This window comes from Mastomys coucha, unplaced genomic scaffold, assembly GCF_008632895.1.
Source record: "Mastomys coucha isolate ucsf_1 unplaced genomic scaffold, UCSF_Mcou_1 pScaffold12, whole genome shotgun sequence".
NCBI classification, from domain to species: Eukaryota; Metazoa; Chordata; class Mammalia; order Rodentia; family Muridae; genus Mastomys; species Mastomys coucha.
Window position 1 is genome coordinate 78,191,183 of NW_022196894.1, and position 14,947 is coordinate 78,206,129.

Below are 14,947 nucleotides of genomic sequence, written 5' to 3' on the forward strand. Positions count from 1 at the left end.
AATGGGAACAAAGACCCACTCCATAGTTCCAGGATTTGAGAAAGTCCCCAGATGTACTAACCTCATTTTTTGGCTTCTGTAGTTTTGTTTCTTGCTTACTGTGCTTCCTAACCAAAGTGTGTTAACCAGGATGAGTTTTGTGCATAAAAGGCAAAGAATGGAGAGGCTTGGGGCTACATAATTTGGACAAGTTTCCCCTGTAGCCCTCCAGGTGGCAAATAAATACTATAGGATGGCAAAAAGGAGAAAAGAAAAAGAAAGAAGAAAAATAAAAGAAATGTGAAAAGAAGCATGAGTGACTGGAAAAGTGTATCTCTTGTAACAGAAATGTCTAATGAGATCTATGAAGATGCAAAATAGCTATTATAATTTTTATATTTTGATGATATATGTTTATATTCTAAAATACTTTATGTGCATTTGAGAAGTCTCCTAAGGAAATCAAATTTACTAATTGTTATGATTGATTTAAAATACCATAGGTATGAAGTCTCTACTTAACAGTTATCTATGTCCTGTTTTAAAATGTAAGCTTCACTCAAATAAAGTTTAGTTATTACTTTGTGGCATAAATGTTTCTGTGATTTTATATAATTTATTCAAGGTTAGGAAGCTGGTACATTATCTCAACAAGCAAATGACACATCTTGCTCTATGTCTATACTTGCTTTTAATCACTGAACTGTACAAGCCTGATATAGATATAAAAAGTGAAGGTCAAAGTTTTTAGCAAAGATGAGTTCAACTCAGTATTAAAATTAATTTGATAATGTAATAGATGATTTTTGAAATATAAGTATTCATTAAGTAAATAATATTTCATATTGTGAAAGGTAACTCAAAAGTTCAGAATATGAGACATTCAAGAACAATTCTAAAGCATAAAATAAGATATGAATCAAATGCATTTTATTTTTGAGACAACTGTCACAAAATAGAAAGCACAAAGCATAAATCACTGTAATCCCTCCACTCTGATCATTTATTCTCACTGTAGCCCAACAATTTACCTCAAATTTTATAAAGGATGTTTAAATTGTGAGAAACCCCTAAAGCAAAAAAAAAAAGTGATGATAATCTCTTTAGAATAAATGAGTAATAAAAAGATGAATTAAATATAGAATATAGAATAAATATTATTTGCTGGAAGAAGCTTTCTGAACATGAATCAACATCAAGAAAATGTCTTCATCCTGTGAAATTCCAGTGGTGTTGGGAACCATGAGAACCCTGAGATTAACATCCTACCTGACAATCACAAGGATCCTGCTTGGCCCTGAGAAAAGAACATTCACGGAAATCCACCCTCTCCCCACCTGTCACCCTGGAGCTCAACCCCAGAAGATTTTGTAACCTTCCATCTCCCTCCTTCCTCTTCCCCTCTCCTCCAAGATTTTTGCTTTAAATATGCTCAGCTCCACTAAGTAAACGGCTCTTGACAAGCAATGCTTCCTTGAGTCCTGTCTTCTCTCTCGCCCATTCTTTATTCACAGGCTGTGATCCTCCTTGTTCCCCTGAATAACTTGACCTGCAGGCCAGGTCACAGTGGTAGTGAACAAAATAAGCTTTTAAAACAACAAAGACAATTTTCTCAATGAATACTTAATTTTTTGAACAATTTAAGCATGACCTTTGTCTATAACTATGATTAAATCCATAGGCAAGAACAGAAAAGAGCATATGAAGTCTGATTTTTATGTTTATTTGTAAAATATGAAAGTGTAAACCACCAAATCAGTTATCTCTGAGCACTATAACTATGTGCCCCGTACTAATTGAGTGCCAACTAACATCTCCACTAATTTGATAATTATGTGAAACAGAAATGACATCATTATTAAAAAAGCCAGAAAAGTTGTATATTAACCTTCTTATCTCAGAGGGACACTAGAATATATTTATGGCATTTTAATTCATGTTCTATTTTTATGTAAGATGAATGAACTAAAATACTGTGAGCCAGCTTACATTGGTTTTACTTCAGCATCTAGACAGATTGAGATAGAGGGAGACCCTCAGTTAATTGAATGGCCTCACATCTTCTCCAAGTCCTTCCTGAGGGAACTTCTATAAGTTGTACTGGTACCTCTGGGCTGCCTCCTTCACCTTCCCTTTCTAGGATTCAAAAATCATATGAAGTTATTTTTTCCCTAGAAGGCCTGACGATGAACTACCATGCTGAAGACCCTCACGTAAGCTTTTTTACATCACAGGAAAAGGACCCAAAATGACTAGGTGTCTTAGCAAGAACCAGGCCACTGAGCAGTTTTACCCATCTCAGACTGCATCATCCTCACAGGTTGGCACATGGCAAGGAAGAAGATGGCTCAACAAGAAGGTATTTGTGAACTGCAAAAAATATCACTAAAACTTAATTTTCTGGATCCAATTATCTTCTCACATCTAATTTCAGTATTACTTCAAGAACCATGTTTCTCTGAAATATATTTTAATTTTAAGTATAATAAAAAATGTTCTAAAAATACACTGTGAAAAATTTTCAGATGAAGTAAAATATATATTACATATTACAATAAATATTATCTCCTAGTTCTTTCCTACAAATAAGTACATACCGTGGCATGACATAATTTAAAAGTATGATCTGAGTAACTGAGGGATGCTTTGACATTTGTATCTTCAAAGCTCAGGTACAATGGTACATAGACATTCCACCCAAGTGTCCCTCACTAGAACTTTAAGGGGACTGAAATTCTGTTCCAAACACCAGCTCTTGCCTGAACCACAAGGATCAGCATGGGAACCTAAAACAACTAAGCTATAGCAAACTATTGATGACAATCCTCACATGACTGGTGTTTCACACTCATAAGAACACAGAGTTTGCTAAAGAAGATGAACTGAATATCATCAGACATTGAAAAAGGCAGCAGAGGTAAAAATGTACAGCTAGTGTCTTAGGGTTTCATCCCTGTGAAGAGACACCAAGACCAAGGCAATGCTTATAAAGACAAACTTTTAACTGGAGCTGGCTTACAGTTTCAGAGATTCAGTCAATTATTATCCTGGTGGGAAGCATTGCAGCATGCAGGCAGGCATGTCATGGGAGAAGCCAACAGTTCTACATCTTGATGAGAATGGTAACTAGGAGAAATCTTCCTCTTACATGCAGACAGAAGGCTTTCCCCACGTGAGGAGCTTGAGCAATAGGAGAGACTTCAAAGCTTACCCCCACTGTGACACACTTTCTCCAACAAGGCCACACCAGCTTCTACAAGGCCAGCCCTACTAATAGTGTCATTACTCATGGGCCAAACATTCAAACACATGAGACTATGGGGGGCCAAAACTATTCAAATCATCAGAGCTGGTCATCTCAGTTTCTCACACACCTCTGCTTGATTTTGGAAAGCATGATCTCCCTTAGAGTTGGCTTTATGACAATAGTTTCCCTGTGTATCTAAAAGGCATGAACTCCAAGGAAACATCCAGCAGTTCACTGGAAAGAAAAGGATTCATGTTTGGTACCGTAATCACAGTAGGTCTTCAGGTGCTTACAATCTTTGTGCATTCCCTGAAGCAGAAACAGAAGCCTACCCTATTCCCAGCTTTTCTAATTGTCCATGTGTTTGTCTTTGATTCATTCCCTCTATTTTTCTTTCTCTAGTCTGACCAAATCTCTAAAGTCAAGCAAAGATATAACAATGCATATCTGCTATGGTCTCCATCTTCAACCAAAGGAAAGTTCCTAAATGAGCAGTGAGCTACACTTATCTGTAGATAGAAGGATACTTATTTTAAATACTAATAAAAATTATATTGGTTAGGAAAAATGTCAGAAAGTTCTATTCTGAATCTGTGTTTTCCAAAGCATGGAATGTTTGGCTTAGGATCCAAGTAGTGAGCATGATTTCCCTCTTTTTGAAATCTCCTTAAGTTAAATTCCACACTTATCAGTTTCTTGAAAGATCTCCATGCGACTACTGCAACCATTGGAAGATCTTGCTGAGCTGGTCATTGCTGCGCTTCACGAGTTTTGTTTTTTGGTTTTTTTTATTGTTTGTTTTCCTGGGTGGGAATATTGATTGCTTCTTATTTGGCATTTACATAGTACCTTTAGATACTATGCAAGAACTAGTAAAGTGTCCTGGTCAGTTTGAGTCCTATTATTCCAAGTTCTTTGTCTGATCCATGGGCTCCATTCAGCATCAGAATTCTGCCTTAACTAACCTTCTTAGGGCCAAATACAATAGCAACAGGATATATTGTTTTCAGAAACCTTTGCAGTTTTCTGACCAGTGACTTGAAGGGAGGCTTTTTTATGATTGTCATTTGGAAAACCACACAAAATTATTAAATTCATAGTTTTACCAGTTAATTTTTTTGATTGTGGAATATCCAACATAAAGCAAAAAACATGCTCTCGTAAGACATACTTCACTAGCCTTAATAGACATGACATATTCCATAAGTAAAAATGCTGGTTGAAGAAAAACAACACTCTTAGTTGAAATTTTTTCTCATTCTCTCCACTTCACCTTCAGTTTGCTTATTGATTTCTTTCTTTAATTTTTTTTTTTTGTTTTGAGAGATAATGCTTCTTTTAACCACATCACAAAAAGAGAGGAAACTTGTATTATAAGAGTATCTTATTTGCTCTCTAGGCTGGTGTCCTGAGCAGACCTTGGGCTCAAGCTCTGCAGCCAGTCCCACAACACTCAGAGGAAACTGCTACACATACAAGCCCAGGATCACAAGATGCTAGAATCACAGGATCCCAGAGACAGATTGACTCTGAGGAATTCTGACACAACCAGGATCATAGGAAGGACAGGCTCCAGTCAGATTTAGCAAGGGCAGGTAGCACTAGAGATAACCAGATGGCAGGGGTGGGGCAAGCATAAGAAAATAACACAAACCAAGGTTACTTGGCATCATGAGAACCCAACTCTCCAACCATAGCAAGTCCTAGACACACCTTCACACCAGAAATGCAAGACTCAGATCTAAAATCACTACTCATCATGATGATACAGGACTTTAAGAAAGGCATAAATAGCACCCTCAAAGAAACACAGGAGAACACAGGTAAACACCTAGAAGCTCTTAAAGAGGAAACACAAAAATCCCTTAAAGAACTACAGGAAAACACAATCAAAAAGGTGAAGGAAATGAGCAAAACCATCCTGAATCTAAAAATGGAAATAGAAACAATAAAGAAATCAAAAAGAGAGGCAACCCTGTAGGTACAAAACCTAGGAAAGAAATCAGGAGTCACAGATGCAAGCATTTCCAACAGAATAAAACAGATAGAAGAGAGAATCTCAGGGGCAGAAGATACCATAGAAAACATTGACACAACAGTCAAAGAAAATGCAAAAAGCAAAAGGCTCCTAACCCAAAACATCCAAGAAATCCAGGATGCAATGAGAAGACCAAACCTAAGGATAATAGTTATAGAAGAGAGTGAAGACTCCCAATGTAATGGGCCAGTAAATAGCTTCCAGAAAATTATAGAAGAAAACTTCCCTAACCTAAAGAAAGAGATGCCCATGAACATACAAGAAGTCTACAGAACTCCAAATAGACTGGACCAGAAAAGAAATTCCTCCCGTCACATAATAATAAAAACACCAAGGGCACTAAACAAGGAAAGAATTTTAAAAGCAGTAAGGGAAAAAAGGTCAAGTAACATATAAAGGCAGGCCTATCAGAATTACACCAGACTTCCCACCAGATAGTATGAAAGCTAGAAGACCCTGGGCAGATGTCATACAGACTCTACAAGAACAGAAATGCCAGCCCAGGCTACTATACCCAGCAACACTCTCAATTACCATAGATGGAGAAAATACACAATATCTTTCCACAAATCCAGTCCTACAGAGGATAATAGATGGAAAACATCAACATAAGGAGCAAAACTATACACTAGAAGAATCAAGAAAGTAATCTTTTAACAAATCCACACAAATCTAATTCCACCTCTTACAACAAAAACAACAGGATGTGACAATTACCTTTTCTTAATATCTTAATATGAAAATTAATATTACCAACATATCCTAATCAATTGAAATTCAAAAATATGAGGAATTAGAAATTTGTTGATTGTCATCCAATAGTCCCTGTAATTTGGTAATTGGAGAAATAGGTCCAATATTGTACAATCCATATACACTTTCAGCTTGTTTGTGACAGTGTCTTGCTGTGTACAACATAAAGGTCTTGAAATCTTGCTTCTCCTATCTCAGTCTCTCTATGAGTAGTATTGTTTATTTAATGTTTTTACACTAATGTTTTACTAATGTAAAACTAATGTAACACTAATATAAAACTAATGTTTACACTAATGTTTTTACACTAATGTTTTCAGAACAGCTTACATATTTCAAAAGTATTTATATACCCAAGGGAGACATAGACAATTAACTTGGGAGGTGGCTTGTAGGAAAGAGAACAACAAAGAGTGAGACTGAATGCTTTGCTTGATATTTGTAGCTCTTGTATCAAGTTTGAAGAAGAGGACTTTATAAGTTACTCTTTCTCTGAGATGAATGCTTTTCCAAATTATCACAGCTAATGAACCAGATTCTTACTCATACCTAATATCTGTGCCACCCTCCAAGCAGAACCATTCTTCATTGAAACAGTTGGTGAATGAATGACTTTATGAATAGACAATCTTAATACACACACCATTTCTTAAATGAATGTAAACTGTTCTCTGTGGGCTGAGAATAAAGTCACTCACTCAAGTCAAATAGTTTTGACCATAGCAGGAAGTCTGTATCCAAAAATCGTGCCTACAATTCATTCCTTGGTGCAGCAGAACTGTCAACTCTCAGCTTAGCTACGATAGAGGTAAAACCCTTTGGTGATGTGAGGGTCATTGAAGTACATTCTTATTAAAATGAAATCCAATGTCTAACTTGCTCTTATTTTGGGCTTCTAAGAGCCAAGATTTTAAACTCTACTAAATACAAAATAAACAAACAAACAAAAAGACTTTATATATTTATGTTCATTTATGAAAATACTAGTAGTGATATATTATTTTGAAATATAAAGTTAATATGTTTGGAGTTATTTAAAATTTATATTGAGAAAACTGTATGTATTTTCAGTATTGCTGTAGACAACCATCTACATAAGACTGACAAATTGTTGTTTTATATCAAACAACTTTTATAACACTCATTTTTATTGTTATATTTTATAAATTTTAAGGAATATGACAAAAAGATGTTGTAGGTGTTGAAGGGGGGGTCTCAGAAGAGTTGGGGGTACAAAAGGGAAACAAGAATGTGATTTAATTCTATTTCCTTAAAATATACTTTTAAATGTTAACAAATTCAAATAAATTGAAATCATGTAACTTTTCTCATCATAATGCAATAAAAGTTGAAAAAAAAGAGTACCTTTGCATAATTCTCTCCAAGTGTATTTGAATCCTTTGGTGACTCTTTCTACACTGACCATTTCCTATAAATGTTGGAATATGTGGTGTGTATATTTCTGTCTTCTACTGACAATTCAAGCAAATATTACCTGCTTTAAGTCCATCAGCTCCTTCATTCTCTCCTGTACCAGACCAAGTTAATGATAACTATTATTTATAAATAATATGTTTGATATTATTAGTTATGAAGAAAGTTATTTAAAATACAAAAACTCAAAATTAGCAAAATATTCTTAATTAATAATAACTTATCACAATTGTGGACAGTTTTAGGATACATTGAATTTTGTAATTAATAATGATTTTCTCTCTAATATCGTTACAATTTTGTGCATTTACATATCGAATTGCATGGTCAATGCATAATTATGCATGTTTATATCTGTATGTATAACTCATGTAAATGCTTGCATATATGTTGTACTTATATAAAATAATAGGCCAAGTATGTCTTCATGTTGAATATTTATTTATTCTTCTTAGGATGCATAGAACTTGACTGTTCTACGAATTAATTGCATTTCATAGTGGAATTTAAAGGGAGGATTGAAATATGTAAAAAATATTACATGTTTTACATGCACCATGATTGCCCACAGAATTGGGTAGTCAACTAGATAAGCATTGTGTGAATTTCTGCTAATGAACAAATTTATTCAGTAAGATGTGTGGGAAATTGCCATTCACTTTAAAATTAATGAAACAGAAAAGATTTCTCCTTACAATCTAATGCTCTTTTAATTCGACCCAGATATTGAGATTCATGTTTTTATTAAGTTCAGCTTGATTGAGTTTCTGCAGGCATACATCAGTATTGTCCATCAATAATTGAAGATTTTGTTTCCTATGCTATTATCTGGAAGTTAATATGAACAAGAAAATGAAGAAAATGAACAGGAGGGCTGGTTTCATATCTTAGGAGAAAAGAGCTAAGTTTTTAACCTGTATAAGTGTTTATTTTCAAGGGTTCTATAAGAGTTAAATTATCTTCAAAACTTCAGTATAATTTGGGCTTGAAAAATCATTCTTGAAAATAAATACATTAATTAGATATTCTTAAACCCAGAGATAAACTTTTTAAAGCCCTGTTCCTCACAATTACAAACAGTAGTGTTCTATGTGGCTGTAAAGAAAAGTTCATTTAGTGAAAATTCTTCTTACATTAATGAAAATAAAATCTGGCATATATTTTTATAAATAGTGGAGTGGATTGCATATATCTCTTTGTCTCTTTAAATTTAATTTTAAGGTTAATATTATTATAAAATCTGTATGTATTTTTATCTCTTAAGTTGGACTTCCCACCAAATAATGAAGATAAGTAAATGGTTTTCTTATTATTTGCAAACCTTTGGATATTTGCACAAACTTGGAAATGAATTTTACTAAGGGAACAATATCAAGGGAAGGCGAAGATGAGTGAAAGATAAAGTGGGTTACAAAACTGTTCAGCACTTCAGAACTGTCTCTAGGAGATTAAGATTCTATTCTCAGCATATAACACAATTGGCTTTGATATCTACTAAAGTACCATCTTGTTTGACTAACCATTGACAGCTAGTTCTAGGACTTCTGGGTGCATCAAAAACAAATAATGCTTGATGCCTCGCCAGAGCTATTAAGACATAATATTTTCATATAGGTTAAATAACTTTAATTATAGCTCTCCCTCCCTCTCTCTCTCTTTCTCTCTCTCTCTCTCTATATATATATGCATATATATTACTATATATATTATATTATATATTATATATTATATATTATATTAGTATATAATATAATATAATATGATATATTATTATATAATATATAATATACAGTATAATGCATATACATATATATTATATAGATTATATTATATATTATATTAATATATATTATATATTTACTTATATAATATATATGAATACAGTGAAGTTTTTAAGATAATTTAATTCTCATGGAACCCTTGAAAATAAGCATATATATGAATATGTGTATGTATGTATATCATCAGTTCCACTGTAAACATTTTATACATATTTTTTCCAATGAATTATAGGGACTATGGGAACAAGAAAACAGGCATATGCCTTTACAGTACACACAATTATTTTCCAGATTTGAGTGTTTGATGTTTGGTTGAATACCAAGAGGCAGAAGAGATGAATGGGGAAGACTTATTTCACAGTCATAATACCAGCCTAAAACGAAGGGAAGACAATGAAGAATCTTAATTGTAATGAATAATAAACAAATTTGGATGTGAAACTTGTTATTTCCATTCATCACAACCTACCATAAGTCTGTCCTGTGATTACTAATAAAGTAATATGCAGTTCCTGTAGCATGAAAACTTTGGTCACATGTTCATTATGTGTTCATTATGTATCTATAAGCAAGTTTTATTGATTAAGTAACTAATGATGAATGTATGCTCAGAGAGAGGTAGTGTTTGTATTTTTTTTTAAATAAGCTTGCTTTTGTATATTTTGCCTGAAATCTTAGCCATTAGCCATATGGAATTGCCTTTGTAAGACTTACCCTGTAGGTCTCAGATTTAGGCAATCACAGGAATTTGAGAAATGTTTGTGAATGTGATAAAGTGATGCTGTTTTATTACCACCAGCACCCCCAGCTGCAGTGGCCAACTGTTTCCATTGTAGCCATTATGAGTCCTCAATGTGTGTGTGTGTGTGTGTGTGTGTGTGTGTGTGTGTGTGTATGTGTGTGTGTGTGGTGTGTGTGTGTGTCAGAGAGAGAGAGAGAGAGAGAGAGAGAGAGAGAGAGAGAGAGAGAGAGAGAGAGAGAGAAAAGCTAGTATTCAGAAATGGAGCTCAGACAGAGTAAGATTCTGTAATTGACCCAAAATGACATTGTTTCTAAACAACAATAACAACAAAATGAAGGGAAAAAGACTCACAAGCCAATCACTGTATTACTACACTGTGTGAGAGAAGGACCTCAAACTAAAATTCCAAGAAAGTGGTCTCCTCTTCTTCCTCCTCCTACCTTCTTGTTTTTGTTCTCCTTCTCCTTCCCCTCCTGCTCTTCTTCCCCCTCCTCCTCCTTTTGCCCCTCCTTCTTCTCCTCCTTCTTTCCTTCTTGCTTCTGCTTCTGTTTCTGATTCTTCAGACATCTGTAGTTTGTACTGGTATACTTTGTGGATAACAAACTGGTTATTTTGTATTTTCACATCAATTTTCCCAAGATTCTCTCCATATGACACTTCACTTTTAGTTAGCAATGGAATAAACTAATTTATTAATACTCCCAGATGAGATAAAGGCAATATCCTAAGTAGGATAAGGAGGAAGTTACAGCTAGATATAAGGGGATTCTTCAGTAGTGCAATATGGCAAAATATTTTAAAGATTTATCAATGAACAATAATGAACTTACATAGTAGATTTCCCAAGAACATTACTCCTTTTTTATTAAATTTGAATTAAATAGTGATATTTTACTACTCACACTGTTCTGATTAGATGTGAAATTACACACCTGATATACCTTAAGTCAATTTGCTCAAACCATGTTGTATGTGATAGCACTAGCTTTTCATGGATCATACTAACAACATCTTAAAGGCACTCAAGTTTTCAACAAATTCAGTGATATTTTTTCATGTTCTGGATCCAACTGTGTTTCCTCAAAAATGTTGAATATTTATCCTAAAGAATGAACAGATTTGAAAATAGGAACAACATCATGATATATGCAGTTAGACAAGATCTTAGTCCTATAATAATTTTACCCTTATTTGAAAAGGAAGCAACAGCAGACATTTACTTCTCTATCCAGTTACAACAATATGAAATACAGCATGACATATATTAGGAAGGACAACTAGAATCCATAGGTAGAGACCTAAGTAGATATCATAGTATGTAAGTAGATAACTTGATCTTAGATTTCCAGCATATAAATAATATTTGAGAATGGCAACATGTCTTGTCTATAAGCCAAATATTTATTCTGTGTAATTTTTTAAACATATGTTAGCCTCCACAGGCTAGCACACCTGATGTGGAAGTGAATCTGAGATTACATGCAAATCATTTCAGAAGATTATCAAAGTTGAGCTGTGATGCTTCGTTCTTTGAATTGTAAGTTCTTGAGGAGAACTTAGATGTTTCTATTTTACGTGCTCCATCTGCCCCTGAATTTAGGATGCTCTGGCTCTCCAATTATGGAGCTAAATGATCAACTCTTTAGATGAAGATGATAAGTGTCATATAATCCCTTGGTTTTAAAATACCATATGTTATATTGTTATTCTTGGATAATCGGGAACCACTTTAGATTCCCCCAATGTCCAATTTATATGATGAATAATATGTGTGAATTTGGAAAGGTTCAATATAAATTTTGTTTGGATGATATGAAAAAAACAGAAAAAGCTTTCAGTATGACAAAAGAAGATATTGAAAATGGCTTAAAATAGAAGGTTCAACTAGAACTCTACTGAACTTCATGACCTAAATGTGAGAGGAAGATGACTTTAGCACCTAAACCTTCCACCTCATAGTCTTTTGACTTTTTCCACTCTGGTGAAACAGACTTTAATGTGGGACAATTTTCCTACATGTTCTATTTTTTGTTACAAATTGTCAGATCAAATCTCTTTCTTATTAAATTTCCTTTCCATTGTGTTTGTTACCAAGACAAGATTTATTGACAGTGTCTAAGTAAATAAGGCACCCATTTCTTATTCCATGTACACATCTTAGAAAGGCAAGGCAAGAAGGAATATGTGCCTATTTGGATAATGTCGTTAAGATGGGATGGATCTGCTACTACTTCACTGTTAGGCTAGAGCTCATGGGACTTAAATTTATTTGTTTAAATATAATTATCAAGAAAACAAAAGTCTATTTTTTATTTTTGCAGCATCTGTAGGAACAACTCAAAATTAAATATAATAGCAATTATTCAGAAAAATGAACAAATTACTCAATGAATGGATATATTTTAAACTAGAAAATACTGATTGAAGTCACTTTTATTTCTTTCAGAATGAATAAAGAGTTTGCTAATTTTGCAGCATTTTGAGGGGGGAAAAGTAAAGAGAAAGCTTTTCATGTTGGATTTCAGTCTCAAAATTAGACAAAGAAACATCTCCCTAGCTCAGATTTATAGAGAAAATAACAAGACAAGGAATAACGTGCTTTAGGATTCATGACTAGCACCTGAAAGGTATGTTGTAATCTTTGTGAGACTTAAAAGAAAATAAGAGGCAGATGCCTTTGAGTTGTAAGGGAAGTTTGTTGGATGAGTTGGCATTGAAGCATCAACCCATTAGACTTTCCCATTAGTTACTCAGAGCTTTACCTCATTACCTAACACACACACACACACACACACACACACACACACACACACAAACACACAAATAAATACTAAGGGAATGGAGGAAAACATTCTTCTATGATGACCCTTGCCTGTCCTTGCATGACATATTGTCCTGGAAGTAACAGGAAATTTTCTGAATAATGAAATTCTATGGCCGGAGTTGTAGGCGGTTAGTGAGATAACAATGCAAAGAAGAAAGAAAACGAGAGACTAATTGAAATGACCTAACAATGAGCAATTTCTGTAACTAAAGCAAAATAATTACTTGGAGTCCCTATTAAACTCGGGCTTTGAGGTCATTGTATGCATTCAGCTAAAGTCATTCTTCCATTCTTCAAGAAATCAAATTTGTGTTAGTTCTGTGAATATTAAAAGGAGACATGGTCTTTAACATAACTTTGGTGTAAAGCTGTGGCAATACGACAGTATAAATATTACATGCACACTTTGAAATTTGTTGAAACTAATTTAAAGACAGAATTCTTTAATAGATTGATAGTGGATGCTTGATATTTAATTAAACTTTTTGGCTTTAAATTCATAATTAAACACTTTTAAACTGATGATATTAATGGTGAGATATGTAGTTTCCTTCCTGGATTGTAAGGAATAATCATGAACTATCAACATAATCACTGGGATTAATTGAGACTCTTAACTAAATAAATCACTAATTGATTTAAACACAATGCCATTAATGAGCTAATGAAAAATATGTGTTTGTCATAAAAGGATAAGATAAATTAAATAAATAATACATTTAAATGTAAACTATTATCTCTGGATGTAGTAAAGTAAATCAAGATTGAGTTCAGGAGAATCAAGAAAAATATGGTATCAAAATCTATAATGAAATATCCAAAGTGTTGAGATATGCCGGGCTCTTTGCTGGCCAATCCAGACAAAAGAGAGAACCCAGTCCAGCTGAATCTCTCAGGATTGAGCAGGATGATGAGTGTCCCAAAGCAGGAGTCTATCAAAGCAGACTCATTTTATTGTATCAATCTTTTTCTTTATAAAGAACTGAGAGAGGAGGTGGAGTTTTTGATGAGGTGAGAAGACTTACGGGGAGGGGAAAGTTGATGAAGGGTATGGGGTGACTGATGGAGCCAACAAAGTTACTCTACATCAGCAGTAGCTAGGCAAAGGCAGGCTTAAGCCGGTCGTGTTGAGTCACTCCAGTACGGAAGTGACTGAGACAGTTTTCAAAACTCCAGCCAGGCTCAGGTTTGTCCCCAAGGCCCAAACCAGGGCCAACTACAGCCCAACAGGGTGAGTTAACAAACACATTTTAGCTTCATATTACAAGCTACTATTCCTTTCATTATCAGTCTATAGGAGAATTAACTATAGTGGCACTTAAATCAAGTAAGATAATTAAATTTTTGTCAAGTTCTTCATTGTGAAAACCACACATTCTTAGTCAACTACATAATGTGACTCAATGCTGAAACAGAGTTATGGCTGAAGGAAATAGAATTTAAAACTCTGAAAGGATAACTTAGATAAATGTGAACACATCTGCCATGTATGCAGTGACATGAATTTTTCTGTGTGTATTGTGTAGAGGATGACTAAATGCATTCACATTATTAAATGAAAAAGACTGTTCCACTCTTAACTATGTTTTCAGAAATGTTCTAAGAAACTTTCCTCTTAATCTGTTTCAATTTGCCTACTTGTAATTTTTAAAGCTCTTTCTTTCTTTCTTCATTTCTTTCTTTCTTCCTTCCTTTCTTTCTTTTTCTCTTCCTTTCTTTCTTCCTTTCTTTCTAGTTAAAAAAATAAAAACACAAACAACTCATACATTACTGAAATATAAAGTTCTCCAAGCTAGGGCTTGCCTTGTGATCAAAACAATTAGCAGGATAAGGCAATAGGACAGCCACAATTTCAAGATTATCCTAGGTTACACAGAAATAAAAAAGAAAAAAGAAAAAACCTCAGAAGAGTATAAAGATACTCATGGATTGGTTGGTAGGATTTACAAAGTCAATACAGCCTCCATCAAAAGGCCAACACAATTCTTCACGGACATGGAAAGAGCAATTCTCAACTTCATATGGAAAAACAAGAAATCCAGGATAGCCAAAACAACTCTCAACAATAAAAGAACTTCCCAGAGAATCAACATCCCTGACCTAAAGCTGTACTACAATGCAATAGTAATAAAAACCACATGCTATTGGT

The 14,947-nt window shown here is 34.0% G+C and overlaps 1 long non-coding RNA gene across 1 annotated transcript; it reads left to right on the plus strand.

Annotated features, from left to right (window-relative positions):
* The first annotated feature begins 2,733 nt into the window (after positions 1-2,733).
* On the plus strand, positions 2,734-12,751 carry LOC116086521. Its single transcript, XR_004116978.1, has 3 exons — positions 2,734-2,896; positions 11,408-11,511; positions 12,421-12,751. It is a non-coding gene; the product is annotated as an uncharacterized LOC116086521 (long non-coding RNA).
* The last annotated feature ends 2,196 nt before the right edge of the window (positions 12,752-14,947 follow it).